Source organism: Gossypium hirsutum, chromosome A09 (genome assembly GCF_007990345.1).
Source record: "Gossypium hirsutum isolate 1008001.06 chromosome A09, Gossypium_hirsutum_v2.1, whole genome shotgun sequence".
Classification (NCBI taxonomy): Eukaryota; Viridiplantae; Streptophyta; class Magnoliopsida; order Malvales; family Malvaceae; genus Gossypium; species Gossypium hirsutum.
Window position 1 is genome coordinate 21,907,349 of NC_053432.1, and position 8,588 is coordinate 21,915,936.

The 8,588-nt window shown below is 33.2% G+C and overlaps 1 long non-coding RNA gene and 1 other non-coding gene across 2 annotated transcripts; both read left to right on the forward strand.

Annotated features, from left to right (window-relative positions):
- The first annotated feature begins 1,521 nt into the window (after positions 1-1,521).
- Positions 1,522-2,917, forward strand: LOC107932699 (uncharacterized). Its single transcript, XR_005901901.1, has 2 exons — positions 1,522-2,272; positions 2,568-2,917. It is a non-coding gene; the product is annotated as an uncharacterized lncRNA (long non-coding RNA).
- A 2,018-nt stretch (positions 2,918-4,935) lies between these two features.
- On the forward strand, positions 4,936-5,042 carry LOC121206807 (small nucleolar RNA R71). Its single transcript, XR_005901979.1, has one exon. It is a non-coding gene; the product is annotated as a small nucleolar RNA R71 (small nucleolar RNA).
- Positions 5,043-8,588: the final 3,546 nt, after the last annotated feature.

Consider the following 8,588-nt stretch of genomic DNA (forward strand, 5'->3'; position numbering starts at 1 on the left):
AATTCGAGGTCTCGATACCTCGTTTTTATTCTGTTTTATCTACAACTTCCTATACTACATAATTTCATTTAATTCAAAATTATTTCTAAAACCACACTTAACATTTACTTACTAATATCTAAACTCACATGTCAGATTTAGTTATTTCAAATCACTGTTCCGATATCATTGAAATTTGGGCCGTTACAGTATTAAATATGAAGGAATGACAATACATGATATAAAATAATAGACATAATAAATTTATGAAACATGTATATACAAGTAAAATTAGGTATAAAACAAAGTAAATATATAAGTTATATAGGTAACAAAAATTTCTAAAAAAACAAGGTCATATACAAAAGGCAAAACTATATTTTCACATAAATTTAGTGATATGTATTTACAAAATTATAGTTATAAAGAGAATTTGGAAGCAAATAATATATAATTTTACATGAAACAAATTGATTTAGAGTGATGGAGCATATAAATAATACGTATAAGGATAATGAAATATGAGATTGTATACAATAAATAAATTATATGATTTAAAATATGGTTCTTAAAAGAAATATATTATACACATAAATAACTTTAAAAGAGGATATATACATATAAAAATATTTACATGAAATTATATGAGAATAATAACATGCACCATAGTAAAAATAATTTAATATATGTTATATACATGTGAAGACACTTTAGAAATAATTGTATATTTAAATAACATGGAATTAAAATGTGAATTATAAAATTAAATTTAATTTTATTACTACTATGCATTTAATAAAAATAATCAGGTACAAATTAAAAAAAACTATATATTTAAAAATATCATGATTTTGATAATGTATGTAAATTCAATATAAATACAAAAATATATGCTTAATGATAACTTAAATAATATATTAAATATGAAGAAATAATAATACATGGCAAGGTATAGCGCACATAATAGATTTTCTAATTCAAAAAAAACATACATATAAAAATAAATACACGTGAAATTATATTATCATATAGATTATATACATATCATTTTACCTAAAAATATTTATAAGAAATACTAAATAACATACTTGGATAACATAACATGGAGACACATTTTAAAAAAATAATTTTATAAATACAAAGATGGAGTTCTAAAATCGTATCATATGTACATAAAATCGTTTAAGTGTATTATAAATCAAGGAGTATTTTGAATAATTTATGTATCAACATATATATATATATATAAATATTTTGACAACACTTTACATTAAGGTGTTTATACAATGTAATGTGAAAATTTAAACATTCCAAAATAATAGTTATTATAAAAAAATTAATAAGAACGATTAGTAACCATATATGTATAATATTTAAAGAAATAGGATGCATAGTTCAAAAATAATAAGATAAAAAAAATCCCAAAATAATTGAATAAATATAAACAAACAAAATTAGTAACATGGATTAATACATATAAAAATATTAAACGCATTTTAAATTAGCAAACTATACACATAAAAGACCAAATTAAAATTGAAGTCAAAATAACAGGGATAATTTATAAACAAAAATAATCACAAACAAGATCAACAAACAATCCACACAAACGTATCAGGACTAGAGTTGGAAATACTCCCCAAATCAAAACACAATGCTGTACTGCAGACTAAAATGCAAACACACACGAATTAAAGATCCAAATTAAAAAAGACCAAGTAAAACAAATGTGGCGCGATTGAATTCTTGCATGAAGAGAAGGATGTAACGCGTAAATTTTCCATTTCAAATGAAAAGGTGCAGATTTGGCTTTTGAATTGGATTTCCACGTGGATTTTCCTTCTTCAAACGGCACCGTTCCCACCTTTGTTAATTCCCCTTTTATTTCCTTATCCAAACAAAGCCTATCGTTAAAACCAAAGCCATTAACCCCATTTATTAGGGTTTCATTTGGCAAGATGCTGCCAAACCACCATTTTATTTGGTGACCAGCAGTTCATAGGCAATGGTCAGCTGGTACGCGACCACAGAAATCCGGTAAGCTTTTTCCTTCTTCTTCTTTATGAAAACTTTTGATTCAATTTTATTCTTTTTTAAAAAAACGTATAAAAAAATGAGCACAAATTTAATACCATTCATCCTTCACCCATATTTACATATTTCTAAAATGTTTGGGCTCTCATCGATTACCGTTCAACCCCTTCCAACACCACGATTGAAGGATGACGCCTTTGGATCCCCTTCCAACTTCGATCTCAACAAAGTGAACAGAGATCAAAGGCTGAATTACAAGGTAAGACTTGCCTTCCCTTTTTCTTTGTTTTAAAATGTAGATGATGAGAATAATGAGAAGAAAATAGATAAAAATGACAGGAAAACTAAAAAAAAGCTAAAGAAAATCACCTTTTCAGAGACTGTTTTTGAATTTTTTTATTCAATATGCGTATTGCGTATCTATTCTGTGTGCGTAAAAATATATGGATGAAATCAATGGCTTCTTATAGCCTGATTTTTGGAGTGAAAAATAAATAAAAATGCATTTATTTGCTGTATTCTGTTAGCAATTCTTCTCGTATATTATTTTGCAGGTATGGAGAAACGGCCGTACGGAGGAGACGTGCGAAGGAGGCTGCGCGAGGAGCCACTCGTAGGAGTCCCAATTTCTGGCCTATTTTGGCACGTTCCAGAAGCTGCTAGTGCTGCTGAGATAATTTTGGATGTATTGGGCCTCGGGTTTTAGGGTTTTTTGGGTCATGGGTTATTAAAAATGGGTTTAAAAAATTATTGGATTTTGGCTGTTTTAATTTAGTTTATTTTGTGTTTATTGTTTTTTTGATTTTTTTGGTATAAGCCCGGACAAAAATTGGGCCTTACAGAGTTAATTGACTCGAAATGTGAGAAAATAAAAATAAAGGAATCAAAATATGTTAGTGCTCGAGTTGCCTCTCGAGAAGCGCTTATTTATAGTCTAAGCTTGACTTACCTCTCCGTTGAATGATCATGGTGGTTCGAAGAGTTCATACTCCTCATTCCTGTTGTCAATTTTAAAATAAGGTCTTAAACGGGTGTTGTTTACCTTAAAAGTGCCGAACTTGGGATGACTCACCTCCACTGTACCGAATGGAAAAATACTAAGTACCGTAAGAGGGATTTCCTTATTTGGTGTGGTAGTGACAATGTGAGGATCAACGACATTTAGTAAGATTGTATCGCCGACCTGAAGTTGATTAGGAGAGGTATCGGGCTTGTTTTTGTGTAGTTTTGGGTTTATCATGTGTTCTCGGTTTGTGTTCTCTCCATTCGTCTAGCTCCTCTATTCGTAGTCTTCATTCTTCATGGACGTCTTTGTTCTCTTCATGATAGTAGCGCACTGTCTCTGTTGTCTTGGTTCGAGGAAGTTCTTGCAAGGACGATCGAATATTAGTTTTATTATCGATAGTTTTTATAGCATTATCTTGAGTCTTAGAGGTTTTGACTGAGTCGCGTGCTTGGAGTGTTACTGCGTCATCACCTGCATGAAGTGTTAGCTCTCCTGTGCCTACATTAACAATGGTTCTGGCAGTTGCTAAAAATGGTTGTCCTAAAATTAAAGGTACCTCGTTATCCTCATCCATATCTAAGACAACGAAGTCTACTGGGTAAATAAATTTATGAATTTTAACTAGAACGTCTTCAATAATACCCTTAGGAAATCTAACTATTTTGTTAGCTAATTGTATGCTCATCCTAGTCTGTTTGGGTTTGCTAAGACCTAATCGTTTAAACATTTTATATGGCATAACATTTATACTTGCCCCTAGATCAGCTAAAGCATTATTCACAAATAGACTACCAATTGAGCAAGGAATTGTAAAAATCCCTGGATCTTTCAATTTGTTAGGTAGATCATTCTTTAGAATAGCTGAGCAGACTGCATTGAGTTCCACATGCGATGTAGCATCTAATTTTCTTTTACTGCTCAAAAGTTCCTTTAAGAATTTTGCTGAGTTGGGCATCTGCGATAGAACTTCAATAAAGGGTAAGTTAACATGTAATTTCTTTAAGAGTTTGACAAACTTACCGAATTGTTCTTCTGTTCTGTCTTTCGTCATCGCTTTAGGATATGGCAACGAGGTGCATGATTCGTACTTACCTGTTTGGGATCATTATTGTTTACCTCTTCTCGTCCTTTGTTCATCGCGTTGTCTTGCTGTAATTCTGGCTCAGGTGCAATGAATCCTTCCTTATCTTGAGTATTAATTGCATTGAGGTGTTCCCTCGGATTAGGTTTAGTATTACTGGGTAAGCTACCTTGTGGTCATTTGGAGATTAGTTTGGACAGCTGGCCTATCTGAGTTTCGAGTCCTTAGATCGATGCTTGTTGATTCTTAAGTGCTGTCTTGATATTTTGGAAACGGGTTTCTGACACCGAGATGAATTTAGAAAGCACCTCTTCAAGGTTTAGTTTTTTCTCCTGTTGATAAGGTGGCTTGAAAACCCTAAGGATTTTGTGGCTTTGGATTTCCTTGACCTCCCCAGGAAAAATTTGGGTGGTTCCTCCAACTTGCATTATAAGTATTACTGTATGGGTTATTTTGAGATCTGAAGTTATTATTACCCATATAGTCGACTTGCTTTTGTTTGGTTGTGGGATTAAAGGATTGATATTCTGTATGCGCACCTCCTCTGCTTGAGTCACACCTCATTATTGGATAGAAAACTATCAATCTTTTTATTGAGAAGTTCTACCTGATTTGAAAGCATGTGATTGAATCGATGTTATAGACGCCGGCTGTTTTTGTTGACTTTGTCCACATAACTTGCCACTTATAGTTATTCAGTGACATCTCCTCTATAAATTCATATGCATCTTTTGGTGTTTTATTGTTGATGGTTTCGCTAGCAGCTGCGTCAATCATTTGTCTTGTCGAGAGATTCACACCATTGTAGAACGTTTGAACTTGCAGCCAAAGTGATAACCCATAGTGAGGGCACCTTCTCAGTAAGTCCTTGTATCTCTCCAATGCATCGTAAAGTGTTTCTCAATCCATCTGCACAAAAGAAGAGATATCATTACGCAATTTAGCCATTTTAGCCGGCGAAAAATATTTTAGTAAAAATTTCTCGGTCATTTGTTCCCAAGTAGTGATAGACCCTCGTGGTAACGAGTTCAACCATGGTTTAGCTTTGTTTTTCAGTGAAAAGGGAAATAACCGAAGACGAATGGCATCATCAGAAACGCCATTGATTTTAATGTATCGCAAAATTCAAGAAAATTTGCCAAGTGCGTGTTGGGATCCTCATCCTGCAAACCATCAAACTGAACAAACTACTGTATCATCTGAATTGTGTTAGGTTTTAGTTCAAAATTATTCGCAACAATAGCAGGTCTAACTATACTAGACTCAGTTCCTTTTACAGAAGGTTTAGCATAGTCATACATAGTACGTGGAGCAGGATTTTGATTAGCCGCAATTGCAGGAGGTAGCTGATTGCATTGGTTTTCGGCCATCTCTTCCGTTGGGGGTTGAGTATTGTCTTCTTGCTCGTTCTCTGTGTATCTTAAGCTGTGCCTTATTTCTCTTTGATTTCTGTGAATTGTACGATTGATTTCTTCGTCAAAGAGTAATGGTCCTGACGGGTTTCTTCTAGTCATAAACTATAAAAACTGCCAAGAAAAAGAAAAAGTAAATTAATAAATAATAAAATAAAATAAAATTTGCAAGAAAAATAAATGGCTAAAGTAATAAAAATTTAGTGTTCCTAATTTTCAGTTCCCCGGCAACGGCGCCAAAAACTTGATCGCGTGATACGTAACAAGTAAGAAATATTTATATTGAAGATCAAACCTAGACTAACTATTATCACGACGAAAAGGCAAGCGCACCTATTAAACAATAGTATAGTAATGGCAAGACCGGGATATCGTACCCAAGAGAACCAAAAGTACCAGTAATGACTATCTTTTTATTATCTAGCCTAAGAATAAAAGGGTTTGTTTTAATTAAATAATTATTTAAACTAATTAACTGATTTAATTAAAGCAAAGAGAAAATTTGGAAAAAGACTTGAAGAAAAGAAATTGATAAAGACGACACCCAAGGAGGAATCCACCTAGATTTCACTTGTTATCTGACTCTGAACCGGACGATTTATTCACTTGACTTGATCTGTGAGACTCCCTAACCTATGTTATTATCCCTTTTGAGACTAATAATGTCTAACCCTCAGTTGAATTAATTGAAATTTCTTTCTTAATTAAAACCCCTAGGGAAGCAGTAAATCACTCTATGGACTCCCATATTAGGTTTCACCCTAATCTGGAAAAATCTCATAACCCTATTTCTAGGCGTCTGATCAACTCCGCTTAATTATTCCAAATCTACTATTATGCAGGGTCTATTCCTCCTTTACATAAGCACATCAAATCATGAATTAATACCCGGAATATTAACTCAAGAATTAAGAACACATAATTAAGAACAAATCAAGTATTTACCATACAGTTCAGATAATAATAACAAGATCCATCATAGGTTTTATCCCCCTTAGGTATCTAAGGGGTTTAGTTCATAATAAAATAAGAATACATCTCAAAATTATGAAAATAACAAAACATAAAGAAAACTCTAAAACCCCTAAAGGAATTCTGAGAGATATCTTCAGTCTTGGAGTAGCTCCGGCTTTTGAGATGGATCGTCTGGCTTCCTTTAAGTAATTCCTGGCGTGTGGTTCTGTATTCCAGAAAAGTTCTAGAAAGAGCGGTCCCTTTCTAGCTCACACTTAGGGTGTTTATATAGGCTTTGGATTAGCTTTCTTCCTCCCTAAGTATCCTTTTCCGTGTAAAATACAACTCTTTGAAAAAGGGACACGCCCGTGTGCCACGGCCGTGTGACGTGTTTACCAGGCCATGTTTGATCCGTTGAATTGCACAAGGCCGCGTGGGCTCAATGGCCAGGCTGTGTGAATCGTGAAAACCTTGGTCGACACCCCCGAAGGCCACAGGCATGTGAGATGCCCGTGTGGCAAGGCTTAGGCCTTGTCATCTTCTCGATTTGGTCCGTTTTGTCCCTTTTTAGCTCGATTTTGGATCCTTTTGCCTCTTGGTGCTCTCCTTAGTACAAAACATGAAATAACCGGATTAAGAGCACCAAAATCCACAAATCTAGTAATAAACATCCATAATTATGCTAAGTATTTGGGGTATAGATATGTATAATTTGGCGTTTATCAAGGCCCATAATAAAAAGTTTAAAGTAGAAATTGAAAAAGTTCTAAATTGGACCAAGTCTTGGTGACTTGGGGAACGTTTGTGTGCATGAGATCGAGTTGGTTAATGCCTTGTTTTTCGCTCCTGCGTGGGTTACGGGTATGGTGTGTTACATAAAGCATTTAAAACACAATTACATTAATGCTTATTAACATACGAACTTACCTCGGATTTACACGGAGAGAAACGAGCTATCAATCCACTATTTTGTTTTTCCACTGATCTAATTCTGAACTTTGCTTTTCTTGATCTATATATAATCAAATTTAACTTATTTAATTATCATTATATTTAATTTAATCCAAATTACATATTATGGAAATTTTATACTTTTGCCCTTAAATTTTTGACTTTTTTTACAATTTAGTCCCTAGCTCATAAAAATGTAATTTCATGCAATTGAGTCCACCCCCATGCTAGCCGAATTTTACCTATTCTCATAGCAGCCCATATTTTTCATTATTTCACACATTTACCACATAATTTATCACATTTCTTAATTTAATCCCTAATTGACAATTTTATCAAAAATCACTATCTAACAACAACCATTCATTTTCTATCATCAAACATCAAAATACACACATATTCATCAATGCTAAAACCCTAGACCTTTAACAGTTTTGCAAATTAGTCCCTGGGCTAGCTATATTAAGCTCAACGACTCCAAAAATATAGAAATCATTAAAAATTAACCTCAAAATTGATCTCATGCAAAGACTTTAAGTGCCGAAGCTTCAAGGTGATAACAATGGAGTTTTTTCTTCTCAAATTTTAGGTCAACAATAGCTTAGGAAGATGATGCTTTTGTTTATGTTATTTTATTTTAACTTATTTATTAATTTACTAATTTACCCTTGTTAATTAACTACTTAAAGCACTTAATTCATGTCCATGTTTGTCCACTCATATTAACAATGGTCTAATTACTACATAAGGACCTCCACTTTAAGGTTCCATAGCTATTAGACACCTTAGCTAATAGAACTCAAATTTTACACTTTACGCGATTTAGTCATCTTTATCAAATTGAACATTCAAGCGATAAAATTTCTTAACGAAATTTTCATACAATCATACTATCATGCTGTAGAAATTAAAATAATAATAAAATAAATATTTTTATCTCGAATTTATGGTCCCGAAACCACTGTTCTGATTGAAATAAAAACGGGCTGTTACAACCAAGTCCCCTGCTTTTCCATAGAAAATCAAAACGCCAAATTACATTTCTTGAAAGCATCCCCTTCGATCACTACTCGGTGATATCCCTTTTCTATTCCCTACTGTACAACCTGTAAATAGGCCACCGCCTCTACCGAAAAAGGTGTGGGTACTCGATTATTCAGCATTAGTCTGG